A 19,077-nucleotide genomic window follows, 5' to 3' on the forward strand; every position below is an offset into this window, starting at 1 on the left:
GAAGTTTCACAGTGATGCCTGTTTACCACGAAATCGAATAGACTGTTCACGTACTTGGGGAACAGGAGTGATGAAGTCACATTTTCCTGCGGCCCTCTGGATTTTTCCTGTGTCGCTGCGAGGAGTTCGTCGTCCAGGACAATGACTTCAAGTAAATCGCAAGTATCACAACCCATTCCATATGCCTGGGAATTAGTTAGCTGTCTACACTGTAGTACAATGTGGAACGCTTTCACAAACCTAAGGATATAGAATCTACCTGATGGTCTGCTTCCTTGGTTATCAGGATATAGTGTATGAAAAGGGCCGGCAATTTTTTTCGCCCGAACGATATTATTTATAGAGAGAGGTTCTTATCGCACTCGGCATCTCCTTATATTAGAGCTTCCAATATACTGTATTCGCTTTCTACATAAATCACACAAATCTAAAAGCTGTTATTTCAAATAAATACTTAGGGATTACAAATACAAATAATCTAAACTGGAATGGTCACATACATTACGGTGCGGGCAAAGCAAATCAAAGACTGCGATATATTGGTAGAACTCATAGAAAATGCAACATGGATACTAAAGCGATTGAATACAATATGCTTGTAGGCCCTCCCCTGGTGTATAGTTATGCGATGTGGGATTAGCATAAGATACTACTGATACCCAGAGAAGGGCAGCTCGTATTATCGCAAAATAGGGGAGAGAGTGCCACGGATATGGTACAAGAATTGGATCGGCAGTCATTAACACAAAAGCGTTTTTCGTTGCGGCAGCCTCTTCTCATGTAATTTCAATGAGCAGTTTTTTCCTGAGAGCATCAAAGTGTTTTGGTCATGCCCACCTACATGATCATCGTAATAAAATAAGATGAATCGGAGCTTGCACGGGAAGATTTAAGTATTCGTGTTTCCCACGCACTGTTCGATAGTGGAATGGTAGACAAATTGCTTGAGGGTCGTTCGATCCAGGCACTCAATTGTGAATTTCATAGCAGTTACGACGCTGTAGATGAAGATAATGGAATAGCGTGCGCTGTCTTTTAGCCCAAAAAATGGTTTTGGAGCGCCTGCACAGCTATGGAAGTGTGTGAGCTTAGAGTCAAGGCGATTAGGGAATGGAAGAAGAAGCCTTTAAAAAAGTAAAACAAATAAATTTCTTAAATGAAGACAAACAATAACCAAAACTAAGGAGGCAAAATGCACAGTAATGAAATGAACATTCAGTGCCTAGTTTCTCCACTTTGTGATAGTTAACATTGTTGGACATCCATTGACACACTGTAGACTACGTGGTCGAGGCATTTCTGCTCAATCGTGTCCCATTCGGTCGAGACGCTCTTGGCGTCATAAGGCATGTGCAGACTGTTACTGCGATGACAAACGGCCTATTTACACACCTCCCAAGCACACTCATACTCTAGCGGGTTTATATCAGAGGAAACCGGAAAGTGGATTCCTGCCTCCTGCAGCACGGTGTTTCTATTGATGCTCGTACATTATCGTATAAACAGACGAAATGCCGGCAGTAGGGTTGCACTGTACCGACAATTCACATACCTCAAATTACAGCCGACAGTTATGCGAGAGTACCACCGTCATCTCAGAAGTCAGTAACCCACTACCGTGATGAACACTTGGGATTCCAGGTCTGGAACGTGTACTAGCACCCCGCCGCTTCCACACTCATTTACGATGATCATCCAGCGTCTGGCAAATCTTTCCATTGACTAGGAAACTTTTCCCACCTTCTTCGCACATCACTATGCCTGGGTGTTTGTGCTGTTGTTTGTAACCGACATCTAGAGAACAAGTTAAACTTGTATAGGTGTTGCTTGTAGCGGACATCGAGAAGCCAAATTGAGCTTGTAGAGAAAACTGACTACCGTCTGAGTCGACACAACCTTTCTTGATCTATACGATATTGCAGTAGCAGTATTATCCTGTTGACGATCCACTGCGACGACCACAGCCATTACAAATCACATGAGTTCGCATTTCCGAATAATGACTACCATTTGCTGTGCAATGGAATGACGACATTGAAAATTTGTGCTTGACCGGGACTCGAAACCAGATTTCCCGCTTATCGCGAGCTGTTGCCTTACCATTTGGCCATCCGTGCACGACTCGCAGCCAGACAAAAATTTCCATATGTCGTCAACCATACGTCTACGATCTGTACTCGCACATCCATTATGCGTATTCCCGTACAGATCAGACGTTGATCTCTATTACTACTGCAAGTTACATCCGTTTTTACTTATTATACTTACCACATTTCCCGACATTACGAAGGTGGGTATTCCTTGAAGCCACAAGATATCGACTGATCCATTATTTTGCTCAATTTGGCCTATAAATTTCTTTTTTCGCCGGTTCAATTGAATGCCACCTCATTACTTATTCCATCTACCCATCTAATCTTCACTTTGCACACCACTGTCATACTCTCCTTTCCTGTTCCAGTTGGGAAAGGCTTGCGAGTAGAATGATGGTCGGTAAGGGTTCGTGTAGCTTCGAATCTCTTTGATTTCCATGTTATTATACGCGTAGGAAGAAGCAATATATTTATTGACCCTTCTAGCAACGTACATGCTCTGAAATTTAACAGTGAGGCTTATGTTTTCATCCACACTCTATAAAAATTACTTACTAATGTCTTCAGTATTGCCTGATTGTACCCTTCATTGCGCACTTTATTTTAAATGACCACTAATAACTATACCCATGTGCAGGATTTGTCGATTAATATAGGGAAGACTATTTTTTTAAAACTTTCTATTAAATTTTTATGAAAGTAATTTTGGTTGTAACATAGCATATCTGTAAAACTGTGTGTTCGTAGTGACACTTACCAGTAACCATTTAGAGCTGCGTCAGTTCAAATAAACAAAACAACTGACAGATATAAGAAAAAAATCCAGTTCAAACTCTGCTTTGCAGGCGTGCAAAGAAGCGCAATGAATGGTTGATTCGAAGACAGTGGATTATAGTTGTTGTACTGCTCTTTATATTCAGCTTATAATCTCGTTTCAAGACAGTATTAATCCTGTTCAGCTACCCTTCCAAGTCCTTTGTTTTGACTGATAGTATTCCAATGTCGTCGGCACACGTCAAAGTGTTTGTTTCTTCTCCCTGAGCTTAATTCCCATTTCGAAATTCACCTTGGTTTCCTCTCTTGCTTGTTCAATGTACATATTGTATAACATTGTAGATATACCGTAACTCTCTATCACGGCCTACTCACCATTGCTTAACTTTAGAGACCTTCGCCTGGTTTAATTGAAAACTTGTTTCCGCACAAATTGCTAATAACTTTCCAGTCTCCTTGCTACCTTAAAAACCATAGCCGAAAGGAACCTCGAAATCTACAAATGCTATAAACGTAGGTTCGCCTTTCTCTGACCTATCTTCTATTCGTAAGATGTTTTCCTACAGTTTTAAGAGAAACTGGTCTTCCTCGAGGTCGGATACTACCACTTTCTCCATGCATCAGTAAGTAATGATTCGAAACCACGTTTTATAGAGCTAATGGTTTAGTAGTATTCACATCTGTCAGTATCTACCTTGTTTGAAGTCTCAGGGAGTTCGCTTGTCACATGTGAGTTTCCCACCAAATTGAGTACTTTTGTCATGGCTGGCTCTCCGAAGGATCTCAATAATGCTGAGGGAATTTCTTCCGCTCTAGTGGTTATTTCAACTTTGTCTTTCAGTGCCGTACAAATTATTCTCCCAGCACAGAATATCTCATCACACCTTCATTTATTATAAGTGCTACTATCTATAACATTTCCTTCGCGCTCATTTTCCTTGTGTAATTCTTCTATATATTCTTTTCACCTGTCAGATTTACCTTCTTTTATTCGAATCGGTTTGTTATCTGAACTCTTGATATTTGCAAAGCTACTACTCATTTATTCAAAGGTCTCTTTAACATTTACGTGGGCAAATTCTATTTATTCTTTAATCAAGCATTGTTTACTAGGCATTCCTATTTAAAAATTGTGAATTTTCTGCCAACCTCACTTTTAGGCGTCTGTATTCCCTCTTGCCTGCTTCATTTGTGGAATTTTTATATTTTTCCGTCAATTCAGTTTTGTATCTCCAATATTATCCAAGTATTTTTACTACGACATGTCCTTTTACCTATTAGATAATCTTTTGCCCTCACTATTTCATCTATTAGAGTTACGTATTCATCTTCTATCATATTCCTTTCACTTGTTTCATTAGAAGGTTGACTAATACTCTCTCTGAAACTTCCAAAACTACATCTTTTAACTTATCCAGGTCCATTGCCTAAATTTCAGAACAAATTTGCTGTCTCTTCACTTTCATAGTATAATAACGAATCAGCTAGCAAACATTCTTTACTCATTAACGCAACAGCTATCGTCGACCGGTACTTTTTGGTACTCACAGCAGTTCCGTGGACCGGCTCCACATTTTGTCACTGAGCTTTTGGGCTGAAGATGGTTGCTTAGACCGAAACAGGTTACCGGTATTAATATACACATTGTACTGTTAAATACGATGGCCGTCGTTCCACTATGACAACAAATATTATTGTTCAGTTTTAATTTGAAGTTTATTTCCATTACATTATGAGTAGAGTTCACATATGACACTGGGACTGCTGTACAGTTTAAAATTTAGTTTCGAAATCTTCGTCTTACCATTACATAATCACTCTGAAATTTGCCAGTGACTCCAGGTCTCCTCCATTTATACATTACCACACGATTCTTAAACAACGTGTCCGGAATGACTGAATTATATTCTGTTCGAAGTTATATCAGGTCACTTCATCATTCCTTCCTTACGTCCAGTCCACGTTCTTCTACTATTCTTCCTTCTCCTATATTCCGGCCGTCAGTATAACTTCTGTTAAGGTTTTTCTCTTGTTTTTTTACAAGTATTTTACGGTTGTTTCAATGCATGGTGAAAGTATCCCCTAAGGGTGCAAATATTCTCCCATTTACACGCGCACGTCCAGTAATATCAAGAGAGCTTCTGAAATGCGCAATGAAACTGATGTATTGTGTTTCTACCGATCCAGTACGTCTTTAGTTACCTTACTTTTTACGTATAGTCGACATATTCGTTGTGACAGAACTAGGCACCTGTGCTGCCATAAAAAAACATACATCGAGTACTTTTCTGTTTCTATTGCATATTTTTTTACATATCTCATGAATTTGGTTTGTGCTGACTGTATAAGTGATTTTTCTTTTTTTGTAAGCACCGAGTACATGATTATAATACCGAGGTGACATCGAAGTGTACGGCCTTCTCGCCTTATGCAGGGAGCATTTCGAGTAGGATTGGTAATATTTTGAGGAAATATGATGTGAAATGTATCTTCCGACCTTCATCTAAGATTGAGGTCGCTTTAGTTTCCTTTAAGAATGACCTTGGTTTGCATAAGCCTGGTCTCTATCGTATTCCTTGCCGTTATGGTATGTTATATAATCGCCAGACTCCCAGGACCGTGGAGGACAGGTGTACCGAACAACAACCGAGCAAATCGGCTAATGCACAATATTGTCTTGGCACTAGTCAGACTGTGGAATATAACAACACGCAGATTCTGGTTTGCATTTCCAGCTATTGGAATAGTGTTACTGAGGGAGCAGTTGAAACAACAAGTAATCTTTTAAGAAGAGCTGGAGACTTTTGCTTAAATTATGCGTGGAATGCTGCTCTCTCCTTTGTCAAGAAACAGAGGGGAGAGTTAATGCTACCTCGGCGGCTGTTTAATAATTTTCGCTGTTTGTAACTTCTTGCGTCGGCCATCTTTGGTTTGTGTGGTGACGCTTGTGTGTGTGTGTGTTTGTGTGTGTATGTGTTATTTTCACAAACTGCTCTGCAAAAATTCACCTGCACAGCGCTAACTTCTTGTAGTTTTTCCTTGAAAATGACAGGTTGTGCACCTGTCGAAATATTGCTGGTTGTCGAGGACGTCACGTGCTGCATTCACGTAAATTATTTGAACACTGTACAGTCCTGGAGTCATTCAGGACTCACTTTTTATAATAATCTACTACTCCACGACAGATTAGACATAGAAAAAAAGTGTTCAGGTTACCGATTTCGGTAAGTAGGTGCCATCTTCAGATGTGGTTAATACAATAAAAAGCTACTTGCAGATATACAAACAAATGTAGTTAGTCACTTTGAACATCAAGAAGTCGCTGAACATATATGAATGACTGTACATCATAAAGACATTTGATAAACTGACGATACAGATGATAATGGAATGTGTTGTACTACTTTATGATGTTCAAAGTGCCTAACCATATTTATTTGTATACCTGTAGGAAGCTTGTTAGTGGATTAAACACATCTGAATTTGATCGGAGAGCAATGGTCAATAGTAAAATTAAAAATCGACGAAATTACTGTCGGTACTTATTAATTTGATTTCAGGTAGTATGTACGACCAGTTACTTTTTTTTTCATACACTTACGATGTAGTTTTGGTATTTACTTGCCACATAAACTTATATATATAATTACATGTATCGATATAGCCCATACGTTCCAAACAAAATGAAATTAAATACTTAGTTTTGTGACTTTTAGGTAGTTTCCTTATGTTGTGATAAGCACTTATATCATCCGCACTTAAGATGGCAGTAATGGAAGTAGGTAATGGAACTTTCACCTTGTTCAACTTACGGTGTAATGTTGCTTGCAGTTTTCGGTATTTAGTGCACGCTGATATTACTTGGTTTAGAATAGGTTTTTCGTGAATGTTATGATCGGCAACTGGGCTAATAATTTTATAGCGGTGACTGGGGTAACATCTATGTCACGGCGCACTTATATGACGGAACTCTGGTGCCGTTTATTCATTGTGACGCCTTCAAATCACTCCTTTTCTGCATTTCCATAAGAATGCTGGAATATCACGTTTTGCTTCTTAAGATATTGTCGTCTCCCGCTTCTGCTCTTCCTTTGCTGGTTGACGTATTATCCGAACAACTGGGAGTCCAGTTTGTTGAAATATGCTTTGAGTAATACTTTCTATAGCATTTCTGTCAGCTATTTCTTTCGCATTTCCGCAAGGTATTTCAGTTCCATTTATCCCTAAATGTTCTTTCATACAAATGAACTATACGTTAACGTCCAATTTTCTTGCAGAATAGATGAAACTAAGAATTTCGTGTAGCTAATTAACAGTGGTCGAACTCCGATGTGATGTTCTAGCCTCTATTAGCATTATAATTTTGGAAATGCGTTCCTTATTCCACAGCTAAACGGTCCTCGAATAGTTCATATTTCAGGAGAGTCTTTGGACGTTTCATTAGGTATAGTTTACCTCTCCTTGATTTTTGTTAATGGACACTTGAAAGTGTATTTCGTTCCTCTTACTGTTTTCGATCCGTCATTGTATACTTGGACGTAACCCGTAGAACCGTATCCACTGACAGACACTGTTGCGAATGAAATACCTTTGCTTCCAGTAAAGTTACTCGTGCACATATCTGTATTCCAGCATACAGTTATCGTTTAGCACAAACGGTAATAACGTTCGGTGTTCTTGATGGGTTGTAGTTAGACGGCTGGTGAAAGGATCAGCCCACGAGGTGACTCAGAAAGAGAAGCGTTTCTCAGCTGTGGCGGAGCATCACAGCTTGTGAGGCAACGCTATGGAGCCAATAAAGCCAGTGTGTGTGGTGCACAGTGGCAGTGGCGCCGCGAAGATCCGGAGGCGAATCAATAAGGGACGGCGGACAGGCGATCGTCTGGACGACTTTGTGTGTGTGTGTGTGTGTGTGTGTGTGTGTGTGTGTGTGTGCGTGTGTGGGCGGCGGGTAGCCGCGAGTCCATTGGGGAAATTAGGCAGCCTGTGTCGAGTGCTGGTCCTAATAACGCGCGCAGCGCACCGGCAAATTGCCCTGCAATGCGAGATCAGAATTAAATCGCCAATTGCTGGCCGCCTCGATCGATGTCCGTAATTACGCTGATCAAGTCGGTGGGTCGAGCAGCGCCGGACACGGGAGGCGCGGGCCGCTGCCTCGTGGGCGGTGTAGCGCCGCCCACCGCGCGTGAGCTTCAAAGTCTCCAATTACAGGACAGCCTGGCGCCCGGTGTACGGCGTCCTGTGTGTGGCCGTACTGGGTAGGGGGCTGCTGCGACACCAGCTGCCTCCACCGGTGTCCCTTTGCTCCTCCCCTCCATTTCCCATCACACTCCAGTCTCACAGGCCCGGACTGAAACTCTGATTGAGACACTAGCTGGCCAGCAAGTTTCGCGCAGACTGGATGTTGGGATATTTACTTCAACTGAGGAAAGATCGGAGCTTACTTATATTTTATACTGAGCAAAAGTGCAGATGTGACTTGAATTGTCATCAAGGACAGCATAGTGAGAGCATCAAGCGTTGCTACATCATGAAGCTGAAATAAGTCGAAAAAGTGAACCATTGATAATAACTGTTTATTATTTACAAATTCAGGTCATCTGACAATATTATCTCTATAATTATTTAGATCACACAAATGGAAATCTATGTAGAACAGCTTATATGTCGACATTCATGTAGTTGTGTCGAATACAACGATCACCAACTGACATTACTGCTGTAAGTTCATTCTGAATTACAACCTTCATCCATAGACAGTCCACTCATATTAATGTGTGTGTAATGTGTAATGGTAGTGACACACCAAAATCACAATAGTAATCCGTTGTAGTTGCTACAAATGGCTCTGAGCACTATGCGACTTTTCTGAGGTCATCAGTCGCCTAGAACTTAGAACTAATTAAACCTAACTAACCTAAGGGCATCACACACATCCATGCCCGAGGCAGGATTCAAACCTGCGACAGTAGCGGTCGCTCGGTTCCAGACTGTAGCGTCTAAAACCGCACGGCCACTCCGGCCGGCCTGTCATAGGCCAAACGGATATCAACAACGTTTTTTTAATGGGAACCCCCATTTTTTTACATATTCGTGTAGTACGTGAAGAAATACGCATGTTTTAGTGGGACCACTTTTTTCGCTTTGTGATAGATGGCGCTGTAGTTTCTACATATTTTAGTACAATCCACACCATTATAAAATCACAATCACAATAATACAAGAGACTGCCTTAGAAGCCCAGATCACTTGGACAAATAACAAATAAATTTCTTTAACTAGAACAAGACCAACAAAACTTGAAATTTGCATATGGCTAGGTAGATAGGTAAAGCTTTACTTAAATAGTAAAAATGTCCATACAGTTCCCATCAGAGCTCTCATTACTTCCAATCAGCTGAGGAACAAATTAAGGGTAAGAACACAGACCTTTTAAGGTTTGCCTTGCCAACTTTCCTAAACAAAACTATATACAGATGACTAAAACAGTTAAGGAGGTGCTTTAATTTTGACCAAACCAATCTTCAAATTTACTTACTCAGCTGATTAATCAACAATATTCTTAGAATTATTACAACTAGAACATGACCATATGAAATTACCCCTAAAATGACGTTGCTTCTATATTGCGTGTGAATTAGCGATAGACGCGAGCAGACCATGGATTCAAATCAATACGAGAGATTCACGAGACAGGAAATGACATAAAAATGTACTTAACTTTGCACTACAATGGAACTTCAGATGCTATAATTCTCCACCGGAAAGATGGAATCACGCAACACTAACAACGTAACCCAAGATGGAAAGGAGAGGACAGGTCCTTAAATATCTTTCGGCCCCCGTGTTGCTCTGCTCCCAGTAAGCTCGCACCGACCGCTGCCAAGTATCTGTAATACAACACATATCAACGGCAGACAATATACTGAATCATAAACGACACAAAATTATCTAGAGAGCAGGTGATCAATACAACTGAATAGAAACAGCCTCCGTAATTTACTTGGCCAATGGCAGCCCTTAAACTTTGATTAATAAGTGAGCTCAAAATCATGCCCTAAATTTAAGATGACAAGAATTATCTCGGCGCACATTTACACGCCGAACTATCAAATGAACTACAAGGTAGAATAGAGGACGTATTTCGGCGTGTCTTGAAACGCTAGAGCCGGACTTACTCACTACTCGTTGCACTTCTAGCTACGTCTTCAACCACGCTCCACGTCGGTTGGTTGCCACACTTCTTCAACTGCCGCCAAGATAGTTAGTCACGACACCGGGGTAAGTGATAAACAACTAAAACAATTCCAAAGGATATTTAGTACACTGGCATATTCAGTTAAACCGCACGCAACCCACCGAAGCAGCTCGGCGACTCCAATTCAATCGGACAGCGTAGCTTATACCAGACACGAAGGAACTTGTCCTTCCTACCTCTAGGAAAACCAAATCACCATGGGCGGTGGATCTGCCCTCATGATTCCCACACGCCGTAGCCGCTGGTCCCGCTCCTTCGTTGTCCGACTGATTCTCTTGTCGTCCTGCCTAAGTACACAGTCCCACGTGTCTCTCGCTCACCGTCGGTCCCGACACACCTCCCCTGCAGAGCCAACGCGGTGTCGTTAAATCCGCCGCCGCCAAAGATGAGCAGAAGACAGATAACCATCGAAGTCGACTCAAAGATCAAAATGACGATCAATCGAAACTGGAGCCAGAAACGCACCAGCTCAGTGAACACCAGCTGTGTTTGACATCAACATGGATAACCACTCACAGACAGCAGATGGCAGCAATAACAGTAGACGTTGTACACTACAGTGATAAAAGTCATGGAATACCTCTTTTGCTCTGTGTAGTGAAGCAACGTTACGTGGAAATGGCTCAGAAAGTCGTTGGAAGTCCCCTGCAGCCATATTGCGCCATACTGCGTCCTTAGCAGCCCATAACTGCAAATTGTTTCCGGTGCAGGGCTTTGTGCACTATCTGACCTCTCGATTTTGTCAGATAAATGATCGATAGGGTTAATTATGGGAAACCTCGCTGGCCAAATCATTCACTGGAACTGTCTAGAACGTTCTTCAGACGAATGGCGAAGAAAGGTGGCTCGGTGACATAGCACATAGTCATCCACAAGAACTCCGTCGCTGTTTAGGAATATGAGGTCCATGAATGGGAGCAAATTTTCCCCTGCTTGTTTACACTACCCATACCATTTAGGAGCGCCCTCAAGTTTGCACAGTTCATTGTTCAGAACTGGGGTCCTTACCCTCATCGGGCGTGCGTCACACTCGAACCCTACCATCGGCTCTTATCAACTGAAATCTGGACACATTTGCCAGTGCTACTGTTTTCCAGTCCTCTAGGGACCAACGGAAAGGGTCACCGGCGCAGGAGAGGCGCTGCAAGCGATGTCGTGCTGTTAGCAATGGCACTCGCGTCAGTCATCTGCGCCATTAACACCACAGTTTGCTGCACTGTCCTAACGAATGCATTCGAAATACGTCTCACATTGATTTCTGCGGTATTTCACACGGCGTTGTTTATCTGTTAACACTGATCACTGTATGTAAATGCCATTGCTCTCGGTCGTTAAGTGAAGGCCGGTGGCCACTGCGTTGTCTTTGGTGAGAGATATTCTCTGAAATCTGGTATTCTCGGAACACCTTTGACCCTGTAAATCTCGGAGTACTGAATTTCCTAAAGATTAACGAAATACGGAAATCAGACCAGCTGTATGGCTGGATTGAAGAGTTTTTAGCAAACAGAACACAGCATGTTGTTATCAATGGAGAGACGTCTACAGACGTAAAAGTAACCTCTGGCGTGCCACAGGGGAGTGTTATGGGACCATTGCTTTTCACTATATATATAAATGACCTAGTAGATAGTGTCGGAAGTTCCATGCGGCTTTTCGCGGATGATGCGGTAGTATACAGAGAAGTTGCAGCATTAGAAAACGTAGCGAAATGCAGGAAGATCTACAGCGGATAGGCACTTGGTGCAGGGAGTGGCTACTGACCCTTTACATAGACAAATGTAATGTATTGAGAATACATAGAAAGAAGGATCCTTTATTGTATGATTATATGATAGCGGAACAAACACTGGTAGCAGTTACTTCTGTAAAATATCTGGGAGCAAGCGTGCGGAATGATGTGAAGTAGAATGATCATATAAAATTAATTGTTGGTAAGGCGAATACCAGGTTGAGATTCATTGGGAGAGTCCTTAGAAAATATAGTCCATCAACAAAGGAGGTGGCTTACAAAACACTCGTTCGACCTATACTTGAGTATTACTCATCAGTGTGGGATCCGTACCAGATCGGGTTGACGGAGGAGATAGAGAAGATCCAAAGAAGAGAGGCGCGTTTCGTCACAGGGTTATTTGGTAACCGTGATAGCGTTACGGAGATGTTTAGCAAACTTAAGTGGCAGACTCTGCAAGAGAGGCGCTCTGCATCGCGGTGTAGCTTGCTCGCCAGGTTTCGAGAGGGTGCGTTTCTGGATGAGGTATCGAATATATTGCTTCCCGCTACCTATACCTTCCGAGGAGATCACGAATATAAAATTAGAGAGATTCGAGCGCGCACGAAGGCTTTCAGATAGTCGTTCATCCAGCGAACCATACGGGGACTGGAACAGAAAAGGGAGGTAATGACAGTGGCACGTTAAGTGCCCTCCGCCACATACCGTTGGGTGGCTTGTGGAGTATAAATGTAGATGTAGATGTGGATGGAGTGCTTGTAACTCCTACTACCATTCCGCGTTCAGAGTCCGTTAATTTCCGTCGTCTGCCAAAATCACGCCCGAAACCTTTTTACATGACTCCTCAGAGTGAAAAGAACATCTCCATCAATGCACTGCCCTATTACTTTTGTTCCCTCGGTGTACGAAAGCTATCGGGAGGCGCGGAAACAGTGCAATCATTGTCGTGATGCAAAAGGGTGTGATCACTGGCCTTCCGGCCAAGGTTGAAAGCATTCCCGAAAGCCTAAGTTTGTACACTTTTCGCCTCCCGTCATGGGTAAACTGTAACGTGCTTGACAAAATCCCTCTATCCAAACCGGCACCAAGGCAACTGCGGTGCTCCACACGCCGTAGATAACACGGATGAATGAGGGCTTCGGAGAATGCACAAGCAAGTACTGAGCACTTGACTCGCCCGGAGAACCAAGGGGCTACAAGACAGTTCAGCGTACGTTGTTGCATGTGGGCCTCCACTGCAGGTGCCTGGTTCTTGCACCCAAGATGTCTCTTGTTTATCGGTGAAGTAAACTGAAATTTTCATGCCAATACCTCACTTGGACGTCCACTGAGTGGCGACAGGTAACCTTTTGAGAAGCTCCATTGGGTCGAATGCCGCTGGCGTGTGCAGCGTGAAACATCTGATAGCACTCACCCAGCAAACATGAGAGAGCGTTATAGTGTGCTGAATGTTTTCGTGGTATTCCACTGGTACCTCGTTAATCTGGAACGATGCAACTATCTTTTTGGACCACGTCCATCCCAACACACAGTTGGTTTCTCCTCGGCACTATCGTAACTGCCAGCAGGACAATGGAACGCTGTTCACAGCTCGCAGTGTACGTGCTCGATTTACGTGCTTGATTTGAAGAGCTCCAGGATGCCTTTACCATACCACCCTGGCCACCAGACCCCCAGGATTTAAATTATACCGAGAATCTGTGGGACCACCTGGATCTGGCTGTTTGCTCCACTGCAATAGAGTCTGAATGGCTCCACATCGCTGCCATTACCCTTCAGAAACTGACAGTCTCACTTCTTCCATGTCTTGCAGAGGTCTGTGCTAGCTTCTGAGATGTGGTGACGTTAATGTAACGGGACAGTGTTTTTATGTACTGAGCTGAAACCATCTGCACATAACATATTATTTTGCGATAGCCTAGCTTTGTTCATGACGTGTATTTCAAAATGATGTGGACATAAAACCTGGCCGCTCACTGGCCAACGCAGAGATGAGTCAAGGTGCCAATAAAAACAACTACTCCTCCGAAATGTTTGTCCATCCATATGCATGGTTCAAAAACATTGTAGCATGCAGGAAGTGCCGTCTGTTTCTGGAACTACAAGAGTGCCTAATCACTTCGTGGTGTAGAGGCAAATTTCACACAGTATAGACAGAAAACTACGAGTTAGCGTTCACTCCTTATTTTATTTTTTATTATGTAAATTGAAGGTGGAGAGGAGAGAAGGCAAAGGAAAGAAGAGGGAAGGAACAATTGATATCTGCTGCATCAGGACATTATGCAGAATCAGTGACTATGAGTGAAAATGTGTACTCAACCACGAAGCGAAACCAGGATTTCCTGCTTACTATGAAACTATGTTAATCACTGCGCAACTCGAACCCACTGATTACTGCAATATGTTGACTATCTCAGCATGCCACCTGATGAATTAAACTGCAAAAATTCTCTGGTTTCATTTTCAAAGGCTTTTTAAGCTTACACATTTGGGCAATGCCTTTGGTTTCCTGCACAGTAGTCTTTCTTGATTTGGAACTTTATGATATTCATAGCTTACAACGTCTCTCTGTGGATATTCATGTTTTGAAATAAATGCTGTGTTGCTGTCTTTTGATTTGTATACCTCTCTTTTGGGAACAGTGTCAATTACAGCGATCTTTAAAAAAAATTCTCAGTTTATAATTATAAATTAGACGTGTTGGCTACTTTTAGTTGTTGCAGTGTATCTACTGGAGATGCTATACATTTCTGAATCACATATTGCGAACGAGCTTTTCAGTTTTCAGTGTGCTTGAGGTAGAAGAACAAAACGGACTGTGACGGCCATAATGTTTAGTTTGCAGTCAGTGTACCTGAGAATTATTGGTAACTACTCTCTAGTCTCTAAATCTATTTCCAGAAATGGGAACCGTACTTGAGGTATTTAGCCTCCACTTAACATTGTGGCATCGTGTTTCAGCCTACAAGGAATGCAGCCGCAGAGAGCAATGCTGCCTCTTTGAAGCACGAACTTCCCGTGAGTGAGCCCACTCAAGGAACGCAACAGCTTATATTCTTCCTGTCAGTAGCTCACAACAATGTAGACCATGTCTGGCAACTGTGTGGCTTTCAAGTCACTTCGTGGAGGTCATTGAACTATCCAGCTAAATTCACTCCGTATGTCGAAGAAATTACATAAAGGCTCCACCAGCAACCAGTGACTAGCGTTTCTTGATCGCTTACCTAAGAGCATCATCGTGGTGGAAGTATGGAATCGGGCAGTTTCACATGTTTCATGAGAACGTCAAAATCTTGTCAGAAACCGACAGATCTGGCTATCTTAATCAATACGTGACACTCTTAGAAGAGAGACAGGGAAAGAATCTTTAGAAGAAATGGTGTCATTATAACAGACAAATCATATGCAGAAGAAGAGGCAGTTTAGTGATGTGTTGTCAGAAGCCTTCAAACACGAATGAGAATGACAGATGTGAGGGATGAGAATCGTCAGTATCTATTATACAGTCGCAAAATGGGAGGGTACCTCGAATATGCAATGGAACGACAACACAACGACTTGCAAAAACATTTTAAATACTTAGTTGACAATGAAAGAGCAAACAATTACAATTAATCGACGCGAGGAATTCGTTTTTCTGTACATCAAGAGGCACTTTGTGATAAACTTGCAGACATGGAGAAAGTGAAGGTATTAGTGGTACAAATAGTGAAGTTTCTGAAGTCGCACGCGTTAATCACATTCAACTGCAAGAGCTGTCGATGGAACTTACCAAAGAGTACGAAGAATTTATAGTATAATGCAATGTACGTAGATACAATCAAAGGGAATGCCTGGAACGAATTTTCGATTTACAAAATAGAAAAAAAATGTTGCAACTGTGGAATTTGTGAAGGAAAAAGCAGTGTAGGAAAGAAATTACAGCATCTGGAATGAACTGCCGACTTCGCTTTGTAAGTGTACTTGATTGTAAACTGCCTACATTAAGAGACTGCAAGATCAGAACCAACTTACTTCTGGTTTGAGGGGACTGCTTTTAAAAAGAAAATCGTATTGTAGAAGGCACGAATTCTCAAGAAAACAGTCGATGTCCCAAAGGTCTGAGTCGTTAAACGGCACTCTTGGTTTGAAGAATTCGTTGTGACCTTGATAGCTTTACAAGAAAAGTTCTCTAAGTGTTTCGAAGACAGTGCCACTCTTATATCTGCTTTCGAAACTGTTTGTCGTTTAAGTTGAAAGCGTCCCCATGCATGTGCAGATGGAACTGATTGATCTGCAGTGCAATTCCCATATTGAAAGACAAATCCTTTTACTCTGAAACTGTCCATGACGTCTACATTGTTGCCTCAGTTACAGTTTCCACATCTCCTTAGTGAGATGGGAAAGATTTCAATCGACGAACTGTGTGTGTGAAAGACATTTCCTCTATTACGTAACTAAATAACTCACGATTGTGTTGCAACTTGAATGCAAGCATCCGTGAAATTATCTGCACTTGTCTGTATGCCAACAGTTGTTAACCGATTAAAAATAGTATCATGTCTTCGGCACGCCAAAAATAATAAAGTAATACTGAAAATTTGTTTCATTTTCGATTTATAATGACGAGAAATATGAACTATGAGACCAAATCGCATGAAACTAAATAGCATACTGTGCGATTGCATAGCCATCTAAATACGGTACGTTCACAGTTTCCTCCTGATCTCACTCCCCAGTTCAGTAAGCACGACTTGGAGGAGAGGGAAGTGTGACGCCAGGCTGAACACAATGGCATGTGATCCAGGGCGAGGCGCGCGAACCGAACTCTTGGCAACCCCTGTTCTAGTGGAACTATCTTTGGCTCAGCTACAAACATATCGACTGTTTGTACATGGAAACAAAAGGTTATATTATACGAATAGTAACATGGAATTACAGAAGTCTGAATGTCGTAGAGAAGCTAGAAATACTGAAAAGGGAAATGCAGGGCTACATTTAGATACGGTAGGAAAAGGAAAAGCAAAACGGAAAGAATCGAACGGTTACTGCTCTGCAAAATACACAGGACTATCAACAGCAGCAACGAAATTGTGTATCTGATACGTTTGGAGAATTTTGTATGAGGATGTCTGAGTCTGTACCAGTAGAGAAGCGAAAACTTGACTACAAAGTAATCCACCGGTGTAAAATTACCTTATATCTGAAATGAACAGTTTCGTTTAGGAAATTCCCTTCGAAAAAATATCAATTGCAGCTAAAATAAATTTTAAATTAACTTATTATATGCCATTACGGATTGAGAACACAATAGACGCTGTCGTCTACTGATGTTGCAATTATAAATAATTTTGACTAAGCTTTATTCTTTACAGACGTATCTTTGTTGTGCAATCGATTTCGGGATCATGTGGCTCCATCCTGATAATATGATTATTTGTGTCCTTTTGTCTCCTATGGCAAATACTCTGAGTGACCCAGTTTGAAAGAACTCACCTTTCTTAGCGTGGTAAACTTGCCCATATAAATCACCTTCAACATGTAGGGCGCCAGAGACATGGATGTGTTAAACGACATTTTGGAGTTTTCACCACTATTCAACTTATTACACCTTGCACAATTGACCAGTTTTGTCCTTATATGGCATTTTCAAGCAGAGTAGGTGCCGCTACGTTGTACAATTGTCGTGTTAATGAACGACGATATAGCCCATCTCCTTGCTTTATGATCCACTATATCGCCATTTATTAAGAGGATAATTGTAGCTTGAAAACGGTCAGTACGGCCGAAGTTGGTTAATAATATAAGATAAAATCAACCGAGATGGAAAACTTCAAACATCCTTATCGACATAAAACTATAGAAATGGAGAGGATATTTTAGGAGACTGCAGAAGATGAAAGTTGATTACATCAGGCAAGTCTGTTATCCCAGCGTTATGAATTAAACAGAACAGTGAAGACTAGAACTGTAGGAACGTTTTTTGTATTGTAACAGTGCAAATTATCTGGCAAGAGTGGGGATCACACAGCAGAGGGAAGACTACCCCATATGCATTGTTAAATACGCAATACTGTACTACGGACCGAGTGCATGACTGTGTACGGTGTTACTGTGGGGAAAGTATCAATAGTACTCTAAGTTCGTGTTTACCTGTAAATATCAGAGCTTGTATTTGTCACATCTCGGAACAGTTAACAGATTCCACTTCACCATGAAAGCTGTAAAGGTCTTCTAAGTTTGCTGACTGCATCACTGCTGCTCATAAAACTAACATTTCGTTTACTTGCTTTGTAATTGATATTACGAATAGATGAAAATGTAAAACATTTATCTGGATCAACTGCGCTAGCAACAGAAGTTGAAATTCTACGGTAAGCTTTCAGTAGAATATGTATTAACATGTTCAAAAATTGCTCAGTGCTTTAATGAAGTGCAGATGATCCGCTGGGACCGATGACCTAGCTGTTTGGCCTCTTCCCCAAATCAAACAACCAACTGCCTCAGTTGTCCGCAGCTCCCTTTGAGGGTGGTGGTCAGAGGGGGGTGGGAGGGGGGGGGGGTGGAGGAGAGGTTTGTAAAATCGGCTCAAGAAAACAAGAAAAAGGAAAGTTTTTGTACGACCATCCCTCTGATTGGTGGTCTGTTGGTTTTGCTATTCACTTATGTAATAAGACTGAACACTTGCAGCGGTCCTTACAATGGCTACCAGTTTCGGTGCTTCAGTGTTCTATCTTCAGGCCTTAACTGACGCAGAAGGGTCGTATACACTATTCACCAGTGGCCAATGTCTATGAATGACTAGCTATAACAACGATCTTGTTCCTCTAATAATCAGCTACCAACTCGGGGGAACAAAGCCAGCGAGGCAGGGTGTACCTACAATTGTTCCAGCGCATCCATACCCCTTAAGACAACGAAGTGGCCTTGCTAGCTGAATTTTTGTATGTACTAATTAGTTATATTTGTAAGCAGGTGTTAAGGTTATTTTTTGTATTGATTTTATGAGAAAAGCTCACAATAAATATTTGTAATTATAAAGTAGATAGAAGACATTACAGGCGAAATTTTATTTTCAGTATTACTAGAACATGAGCGTGTCTGATCTAATTTAGAAGGAAAACATCGGTGCTGTAGGGTTCAGAGATCTTTTTAAATATAATTGTTTTGTGTGGATGTAGGTAAGTAGGCAGGGAGTATGTTGGCAGTGAGCAAGAATGAGTGTGTGCAAATGTGACAAACTG

The sequence above is a fragment of the Schistocerca gregaria genome, chromosome 4 (assembly GCF_023897955.1).
Source record: "Schistocerca gregaria isolate iqSchGreg1 chromosome 4, iqSchGreg1.2, whole genome shotgun sequence".
NCBI classification, from domain to species: domain Eukaryota; kingdom Metazoa; phylum Arthropoda; class Insecta; order Orthoptera; family Acrididae; genus Schistocerca; species Schistocerca gregaria.